At 40.7% G+C, this 10129-nt stretch overlaps 1 long non-coding RNA gene across 2 annotated transcripts in view; it reads left to right on the top strand.

Moving 5' to 3' along the window:
- The first annotated feature begins 9109 nt into the window (after positions 1-9109).
- Positions 9110-10129, top strand: part of LOC130142290 (uncharacterized) — a 49645-nt gene continuing 48625 nt past the window's right edge. For both annotated transcript variants that reach the window (XR_008819346.1, XR_008819345.1), the window contains exon 1: positions 9110-9245. This is a non-coding gene — a long non-coding RNA (uncharacterized LOC130142290). The remainder of the gene's footprint in view (positions 9246-10129) is intronic.

Here is a 10129-nt window from a genome sequence, read left to right as displayed (position 1 = left end):
GTGGCCCAGGGGGCAGTAAACTTGCTGGTTACTTGCTGGTCCCTGGGTAGTGTGCCCCAGGGACAGTGACAGCCTGAGAGAGAGATCTGAGAGAGGCTGAGCCACTTTGTGGGTCTGAACTCAGTCATGGGCAGGAGCTGGGGTTGCAAGCTCTCACTGCTGAGACCCTATATGTAAGACTCCATATGCATTTCTGTCCGAATTATGGACCTGAAACTGACTTTCTCAGGCTCACAGATTATTCTTTTGGGCTGTGATGTGAGGTTTTTTACAGCCCTGGCGTTTCTCTCAACAACAGGTATTCAGGTACATATTTGATCATAAACTTCTCTGCTGAGATCTTAACTGAGACACTGGTTTCCCTCTGAGAAATAATTCCATGATATGAGAAACCAGAAATATTTCCAACAACGGTGTCTTCCTATTGTTAGACAACCTAAATGGCTGAGTTGTTTTTCATAGTTAAAAACATTTATATAAGTTCTCCCAGCCACACTGACTAATAGAATTGCTAAGACAGATGCCTGCTCAGCAGTTTGCTAAGTGAGATGCAGCTTGCAGGTAGCACGTGAGTCTCTCATTTCGTTGGCTTTCTAATCACTTCCATATCTTCCTCTGAACTTTCTGTGCAAATTTGCTCCGTGCCCAGTAGGAACTCTTGGCTGGATTGCTGCAGGAGCCTATGACAGTCTGCAGAACTGAATTATTAAGGCATTGCTTCCAATATAAGTTGTAATTTGTGGTAACTTATTTTGGGCTTAACTAGCAGGATCTGTGGTGCCAAGCTTCATTTTTAATGATGTGAACAATCCAGAACTTGGGCTGAGTTCTAGATAATTTGAAGCAAATTAATTGATCATTAAAATAAACTTCTTCAAATGGAAGAAGCCTGTGGAACAAAAACTAGCTTAGTCTGTTTGTACTCTCTTCAGATTGCCACCAGATGACAGTGTTCCATCAGATTTTAAAGCTATGACTTCGGTTTTTGTTACCATTGAGAGACCGTGTTGCTGCATTTTATTCCTCGCTATGCTGTCAACCATTAACTAGCAGATATCTTAGCTAAGATTCAATTAAAATTTCCAGTACAGCCCCCTTCTGTAACACCTTAGTTTATTTTAAAGGAATTATCAGCCTAAGAACGTTGTAAAAGCAATTTTGAACAAAACTGATTGCCTTGAAGCTCTGCAGATGTGAAAAAGGAATACTCTTTTCTGCCCAGCCAAAAACAAATTCAGGTTTTGAAGGTTAGGACTCCATGGTAGTCTGAATGTGTCCTGCATAAAATGTTTCTCAAGTCTAGAGTCTTAATGCTGCATTTCTAAGCCTGAGATCTATAACCTCAATTAATTATTAAATCATTAAATATGCATAATTTGATGTTGCTGTTTCATCCAGAAATTCGACATAACAACTGTCCAAATAATTACTGCACTGTTGGTATCAATCATGGCAGCAGGCTGTCCTGAAGATGACTATCATAGGAAGAAAGAAGGATGCCTCTAGATGCTGCTTGAAGTTACAGAGAAATCCGGCAGGAGATACCCAAATGACTTGCAGATGCAAGTGCTGGTCCTGCCCTGTAGGAGAGATTTCAGCCCTCGGAATGGTTTTAGCACAAATATTTATACACACACGAGTGTTACTTGAAATCATCAATCAACAAACAGGATATTTGTACTCAGTTGGGAAATGGTGCAGATGCTGTTGGTTTTGTCTTGGGGCAGGAGTATGGATTAGACCAGAATTATTGACTGTCACTCATGGCAGTGCTTTCATTGATCACAAGCCCATGGGCTGAATGCTTCAGTCGTGGTCAGCCGTCACAAAGATGCAGATTTGGGAACTGTGTTAAAGTATTTGTAGCAACTGTATTTGTAATCTTATTTATAGGAATGCAAACATGACTCTGTAAAATAGCTCATTAGTGTTAATTACACAATTATCTCTCATGCATATTAAGATGATGGATGTTAAGCAATAACATATCCCAATCAATTTACCAATTGATTAAATCGGTTAATCAATTTGATTTATGTTCCCTGCCCCAATCCAAAAAGCCAGTCAGTTCCCTTAAAAAAAATAAGCAATGTCTTAGATGACCTCTAGAATTTTCTTCCATCTTTATTTGCCATTATGACAATTGATTGAGCAGCAAACAAGTATGAACTAAAATGTTAACAGCAAGAATTGGTGGAAAGCTGAGATGCTAGGCATTCAAGCTAACTGTACACATAGGAATATTTCTACTAATCTGACGATGAAACATCATTGCTATGATTTTTACTCTATAGAGAGCATACATGCTCTTATTTTTCTGACCACAGTGCAAAAGATCATACTGAAAAACTAGACTAAGCCTGCTATGAAATGGATAAAAATTCTGAGTCATAAATTCTAGCACAATCCTTTAGCACTGTAAGTGCTGCTTATGTTTCCTTTCTAAAGGGGTAGATTACTGGCTTTAATTTTTTATGTTTCTTCCATACTGACCTATCAGCTGATGTCTACTGACATTTACAGAGACAGGCTTGATATGTCTGGGTAACTATAAAATGAAATACTCAATTCCCTTGGCATCTTCCTTCCTTCTCAGAGACCTAATTTATAGAAAGTTCCTGTTTCAGCTGAAAAGGCAATGGATATTTTTGAATGTTTTTCAGAGAATCAAATACCTTAAAGTCAATCATAAGTGAGCCAAAAAAGGCTAACATGAAGCGTGTGTGTAAAGCATATTTTTATTAACAGAGCTCTCTACCCCTTAGAGTGCAAACCATCTAATGATGACTGCAATATCAATTCACAGCGTCAAGGAAAAGTGGTTGGAATAGCACTCAGGCATGCATCTACTTCTTATAACCCCATCTCTAACAACCACCTAAACTAAAAATAATTCAGTCCAGTAAATGAGTCATGAACGTTAGAGGAAATGGATGACTTTACCACAGTCAAGCTCTCCAGTGAGGGCATTTCTACTTTTCTCCAAGCATCCCTTTATCTTACCTACAGCAATTTCTCCAATGACAAACTTACAGATGGTTGAAGCTCTCCAGGGGTAAACCAACCTAAAGCACTAAAGAAAAACTCTCTGAGAATAGCTGGCCAAAAAATACCTGGAGGTCTGGGAGAAATGCTTTGTCTCAGCTGGCCAGAGCTGTCTAGCTAGAGTTCAGCTCTCAGGGGTGTGCACATGGTAGCAGCGGACACAATCTCTTGCTACCCTTTGCATTGCTTTTAATCCAAGGTAAGTGTTTTAAGTCACTGCAAAAAAGACTTAGCAGCCATATCAGCAGCCCTCTGCACCCTTCTCTTCTAGTTTTCTACCTCATAGGCTTTCATATTCTGTTTCAAGGAGCTGTCTCTATGCAATGGTAAAAAATTGTTTGGCTGTTTTAGTTGCCTACATCTGTCCTGGCTGCTGCTTGTGTCCCCTACATTTTTATCTAAAGTAATTCTGCTGTCCCTTTAACCTTCATTAAGTCCTTTTTGCCCTCCAAAACATGACATGGAGTTGGTCCTCGCTGTTACAAACAGCTTTAATTTGGACCAAGAAAAGACTCATCAGACAGCATCTGTATCCATATTCAGAAACTTCAGTAAAAAATTCGGAGAGCAGCTTTAGACCTAAACCATCTAATTGTGCACCATAGAAGTGAAAAAAATCCTTATTCTTGGGTGAAAAAGGCAACCAAACCACAGATTTCTGTTGTCATAACAAATGAGTTGTGCCTGCCTGCCTGCCTCCCTCCGCTTTGGGCTGCCACCACCGTTTGCTGCAGCAGGAAGGGTGGGCATCATTACCCGCTTGATGAAAGCTGACCTCAGGCAGTGGGAGAGCTTACAGTTAAAGGACTACAATAATTATATATTGGGATTTCTACAATGGACTCTCCAGGCAGGCAAAAGACAGTCAAAGGCAACAATTCTCGTCTGATTTGGAATAATTAAAACACCTTCCTCACTTTCCAGTCTGTTTTTCTTTATGGCCAGTGTTTATGCCAGACCTCAGCTGAAGGACCCATATCCTTTGCCACGCTTGAATTAATTTTGGTAGGTGTCTGTCCATCTAGGCACAAAAAACCCTTCAGTTTCCTGTTTATATATAGTTCTCACCATTTAGAAATCAGGATTGAAATTAAAACCTTTATATGACAACTGGTGACTGCTATCCTGCTGCTGCATGAAGTCAGTCCCCTGGAATAGAGCCAGCCAATATTTTTGGCAGTTTTCCTGGAGCAGCAAGAGGACTTGCTGACCCTGACATCTGGTGCACCTTATGAAATCCAAGCAATTAATCGTGATCCAAGGTAGAATCTCTCTAGACTGGCTAAGAACGTCTGTTTAGCAGAAACCTTGTGGTATTCATTAAGACCCTTCCAGATAATTTCCAGCAGGTAATTCTCCTAGCCTTGAACAACATTAAGTAATATGTTATCCAGAGCCCATTCTAACATTCATCTGTGGTTTTTGGAAGGTAAACCAGGGATTATTTACTGGGGGATGATATGACTGACTGAAAACAAGACTGAGGATAGAAAACAATCTTTGTGCTATTGTCTGAGATGCCTTTAAGATTAAAAGTGTCGAGGCACAGAGTGGATCTTAGTAGTGTTGCCCTGCTGAAAAATGGGTTTTGCCCCTTACTGTTAGCTGGTATATGACCACTAACACTGCCACCAGTCTGTTGTGAAGGGCCACAGATATCTTTTTAGCAAAGTTACTTCTTAAACTCTGGTGGTAGCAGGTTTTGTTCTTGCTACAGATAAGCAAAGAAGAGCAAGCGCAAATTTTATGTCCTCCAGTGTGAATCTGCTTCTCTACACTAATGGAGAAAGGAGAACAAGCTTTTCAGGTAGATGTATAATGCTCCAACAAAACACCTATTTTGAATGAACATGGCATGTTTTGGGTCACTCTGCTTTTTGTTTGCACTGGCAGGGTTGCACAGAAGGGTAAAAGACTCCTGTTTCCACACAGCGACCTGGTTTCACTGGCAGGAACTCTCTAATACCCACCAAAATGCTTCCTTCAATATCCTGCAAGTGCCTTCCTCTCCCACATATCATGGTATTTAGTAATATGCAATTTTCTGTATCCTGATAAATATGTTGTTTCTAATGTAACTGCAACATTGCAATACGTGTCTTTGTCATCCTGGTCTACCAGGTTGTCTATAAATGAACAGGAACCCACAAAGGGAAGTTTAGTCCTAGTGTAAGCAGATACAACCCAGGTGAAGTTAAATGTGTTTATCTTATTCACACTACAACTAAATTATACTACACTAGGGACAGACCCACTGCAAATGCTATTGTATTGCAAGATGAGGTTGAAAATTATAACTGTGCAATATAATTTTAATCACCTGACACTGGAGTTAATTTTTTGTTGTTTGGCCAGTATTTACAGGATTTAACTAAAAAGCATAACTTGCTGTCTTGATATCTGACCATATAAGATTTTTGACCCCTAACTCCCAGATGGCAGTTCCGTAATGCCCGGATGGTATAAATACAAACTTTTAAATAATACCTAGGTTCTTAAAAAGTAAGATCAGAACTAAGTGGAACAGATTATTCCACAGTTTGTGCTTCAACAACTGTCAATACCCAACAAATAAACATGACTTGTTCTGGTTGCGTTTGGAGATCTTGCAGTGCAGGTGCTTACTCAACCCAATTGCTACGCTGGGAATCATGAAATCTCGTTTAATGTGTGCAAAAGCAACTCATTATGCAAAGAAAATTCCCAGTTTGTAATAAAGCATGGATTTTCCAGCATCTGAGGTTAAATTGTTCTCAGTAGGATACTAAAGAAAAAGTGCTTGGAAAAAGTGTTTAAATTTCCTGTCCGTTTCAAATAGGTGTCGTTTCACAGTCCCAAAGTTAATGGAAGGCATATTTCTTGGCACTGTGGTTTTAGCAGTCAGGTGGGCTTTTAACTTGCATTCTTTTGCACAGAGTGAGCTGGTGCTTTAGGGAAGGGCCATGCATAAAATCCTGAACTCATTCAGACCCCATTCAAGAGCTACAGGTACCCAACGCTTGGAAGAACCTTGCCCCATGCTCTTGGATACATAGTTTAGAACAAAACAGTGTCCTTTTTAATCCTTGCCCTCTTCGTATAATGCTTCAAATTTCTCTTCTATTACCACTACCAGGCTGTGGTGTTAATTAGTTAATCGATTTACAAGGGACTTGGTCGGCTGTAATAAGAGTATAGTCATAGAAGGCCACAGAAATAACCAATACTGTTTTGAAAATGGGGAGAAGATACTTCTCATTTTCCTGTTAGTATGTAAAGTACTTTGGTCACAGCTTGGTGCATAAATTAATTGCTTGCAGTCAAGAACTGGGATAGCAACACTGACTGGAGAAGAGTTTTATAATTGTCCATGAAGATTTTCGAGCCCAAGTGATAACCATGATTCTCGCTGAAAGGAAGCTGAACCGGAGGGGCTGCCAGTTAAGCAGTTAACACATTTTTATTTTGAAGAAAAGCATCGAGGCTCTGATTTTCAAAATGTCTCTTTAACACAAGGACTTTAGGGGAGTGACTCCTGCCTTGCATTGGTACAAGGCAGAACAGAATTAGGCCTTGTATGAAAAAAACCCCAGGATGTTCCCTTCAGTATAACTGCAGGACTCGTTATATGTTGTGCTTAAGTGGTGTTGCAGACATTCATGTGATACAGGCAATACATCTTTGTCAAGGTGACAGGCCTTTTTCGGAAGGAAAATTTCTTCTCCTGCACTCTGTGAAGTACTGTATGTTCTGTATTTAATGTGCACAACACTGAATTCTTAAGCTTTGTAATTCCCTCTACAACATCTGTGCCTCTTGCTGGAGGATGGGATGCTGATGAGAACTCTCCTGTGCTTTGCATATGCCAAAATGGTGTCTTTAAATTGTCACTTCTTTACGTGATTCTTGGTGTTCTGTCCTGTTGCAAGCATCACATCAGCATTGCTTTTCTGAGAAGTCTTTCTAAATACTGTTGGGAGTCTGTCAGGCACTCCAGTTGCATATAAGGGGAAAATTTTCTCAGATTAAAAAAGAGTTATAATACAAACAAGATATTTTCTTAGGGAAAAAATCCCTAATACGCATTCATAATGTATTTGTACATCAAGGCAAAATAAAATAAACCCAATGTTAGCTATGTGCAAAACTATGAGCCAACGTCAGAAATGGGAGCAGTGAAGGAGACAGTTTAAAGGATAAGCCTTTATTTCTACCTCTACATCTTGTGAATATTTTGCAGTGATGATTCTGTTGACTAAAGAGGGACAGCTCATGAGTAAGAAAAACAGAATGTACCTTTAATTATGCCTAAAAATACTTAGATGTAAGTAGTAACTGTTGAGTAATAGCGGAGCAAATTGCTTTCCTATTTTCTTTTGTAAAGGGAAGCTCAGTGGTATGAAGCTGGTAGAAAAGGGCAGGGAGAGAGGAATGGGAGCTAGAGAGGCAGGGATCTGCCCTGCCAAGGTCATTGAGGTGTATAGGATGGAGGCACGAGTGTGTAAAGCTGGGCTATAGTTTTCCTATGGTTAGCTCAGGGAATTCAAAGTCGCCATTTATCTTACTACTTGGCAGTCATGTACATAATGAGGGCCAGAAGGGCTATCTTTCTGGGAGCGTTTAGTCTCACAGTCACTTTTGTCTTTCAGTCCTTCTTTATCCACAGTCCTCTTCTTCTGATGGAAGGGATAACCTTCAGCTATATCTGTTTGTTGGAGAACTACAGCTTCAGCCTGACGCTTTATCCAATCCATAGGATTTAAAGCGTTTTACATAGCAGGTCGATGCTGAGGCAGAAGCACAGGGATGTGGATGAGATGGCTGTGCAGCTGCTAGTGCCTTGTGTGACCAGAGGCAGGCAGGCAGTGCACAGGAACACAGCTGGCTCAGCCTCCTGGCACGTTACAAGCAGATGAGTGATGTTCAGGGAAGAAAAGTGCTCATGCATGACAAAGCTAGACTAAAATACAGCTACATTACAGTTTTAGACTCAGAGTATGTGAACTGCATCCCTCTGAGGAGAAGGAATGGGAAGGTGTGCACCAGGGGAGCACTACTTGTGCTGCAGCCACTGGCGCCTGTCCTGTCCATGCAGCTGGGCTGCTAGAGCTTCTCTAGGTGGCCTCCCCCTTGAACGGGGGACTGTATGGATGTTGTATCCTCAGCACCAGCTATTTTGTTTTACAGGCTGGCTCTCATAGTGCAGCATTGCTTACTCATGTATGCATAGTCCCACCAAAGGCGCTGGGTCCAAATGATGAAAAACGAGTGGAATACAGGATGTTAAATCTTAAAGATGAAGAATTTCTTTGTGGTCATTTCCACATTCCCCATACAACTTTTGTTGATACAGTGAATTAATCCAAGAACTTCAAGTGGGCTGCATTTCAATAGTTCATTTTTTTAAAATGTCTGAGCTTTAAGAACCCAAGGAATAACTAACTGTACTATTTTAAAATGACCAGATGCTGCCATAAGATGTGCTTCCAGGAGAAAGGAAAACCCACTCGACTTCTTTGCAACACTTGCACTTTATTTGGAGGGCCTAGAACTCACATGGAGCCAGTTCTGGGAAGGATTTGTGCCTTCCTCTCAACCATCCAGCAGCAGCTGAGAAAAGTTCTCCGGAGCAATAGCACAGCTCTTTAAGTGCAGCGCTTGTAGTGACTTGCTGCAGCTGCTCTTAAAGGTGAGAGGGGAAGCCTACAAGCCATCTTAAAGCTTGCATTTGGCAAGAGAGCATTAACAAAGCCTGTATAATGACCCCTTGCATCTTCTGGATTTATGCTGTGCCTCGTGCGTCTTCAGTACATGTTGCAGCAGATGCATTCTTCAGGGGGAAACCTGGGGGCTGGCAAGTGTTATCCTATACAATTTGCTTTTTCAAAGGCCTCATCCTGCCAAAAAGTTCTAGGAGGAAGTAACTTGAGTCTAAACGTGCTGTTAGTTATGAAGAAAAATCCCCACAGTTACACTCCACTAGGTGTCAGAAAAACTCCATGGTTCAGCCAGAGAGGATGCTCTGGCTGAGGGGGTGGGTTTGCTGTGTAAGCACTTGTGTAACACTTTGGACAGGGCCCAAGGAAAACAATTAGACATTTGAGTTTATTTTTTGTTTATGTAAAATAGTAAATACGCCGTTGGGTCAGCCTTTCCTTTTTTTCCCTCAGAGGAAAATGGAAATAAACTTTTTGTCAAGAGTTATGCCACCCTAAAAAACGGTGAGTGCTGTGGGTTTGTATCCTTCGGCTGAAGCTGGTCTCTGAGTTTTGGGCAAATCTAGCGGAAGTTTTGTGGAAGGTTGGTTCTGTGTCAATAGAAACAAAAGCTGTTGAAGCTGTTGTAGTTGGGATGCTTGTGCATGTGCAGTGAACATCAGATATGATATTTCCCAAGATAGGAACATCCTCTGTTCTTACTTCACTAGGACAAAACTGGTGCAGATTGGAAGTCTTTATTATGAAGAATAATGCCTAAAACCTCCTACCAAAGTATGAAGAAGTATATGCAGATTCACCTAAAATTGTGTCCCAATCTCCTCAACACAGTTCAGCCTTAAGAGGAGAATTTGTCCTTTATGGCTACTGTTCTGCTGCTTCGCTGATGCAGCTACAGTTTGGTTTGTATAGATGGCTGCAACTCAATACATACATTAGTTGTCAAAATTATGTGTACTCATTGTATATAGCATAACTAGGTAGGTCACTGTTTTGCGCATAAATACATATGTATATTTTGCAGGCTAAAATCCCCTTTGGAAACAGCACAAAGTTCACACTCAGTGTATTGATTTTATATCACAATGCATGCACCTCCCTCTGGGAGAAAAGCACATTCCTGAGGATAAAAAGTATATGGCTTGTCAAACACGAAGATTTCTGAAGAAGTTCCATATTTCTAAACTCTTGATTCTTACTAGGTACATGTGCAGTATTCAGTACTTAAGGATCAGACTGTGACCTTTGACAGGAACATTGTCGGGAAAACCGGAAGGTTATTAGGCCAGAAAGGGGGAGTCTAAGGAATGAGTATAGAGACATCCAATTTACTCTGCGTCTTGAATTTCTACCTAAATGATTGTGCTGCTTTGTTATCTATGCATTGC

The sequence above is a fragment of the Falco biarmicus genome, chromosome 1 (genome assembly GCF_023638135.1).
Source record: "Falco biarmicus isolate bFalBia1 chromosome 1, bFalBia1.pri, whole genome shotgun sequence".
NCBI classification, from domain to species: Eukaryota; Metazoa; Chordata; class Aves; order Falconiformes; family Falconidae; genus Falco; species Falco biarmicus.
The sequence above is the reverse complement of the archived record's forward strand: the minus strand, read 5'-3'. Positions and strand labels throughout refer to the sequence as shown.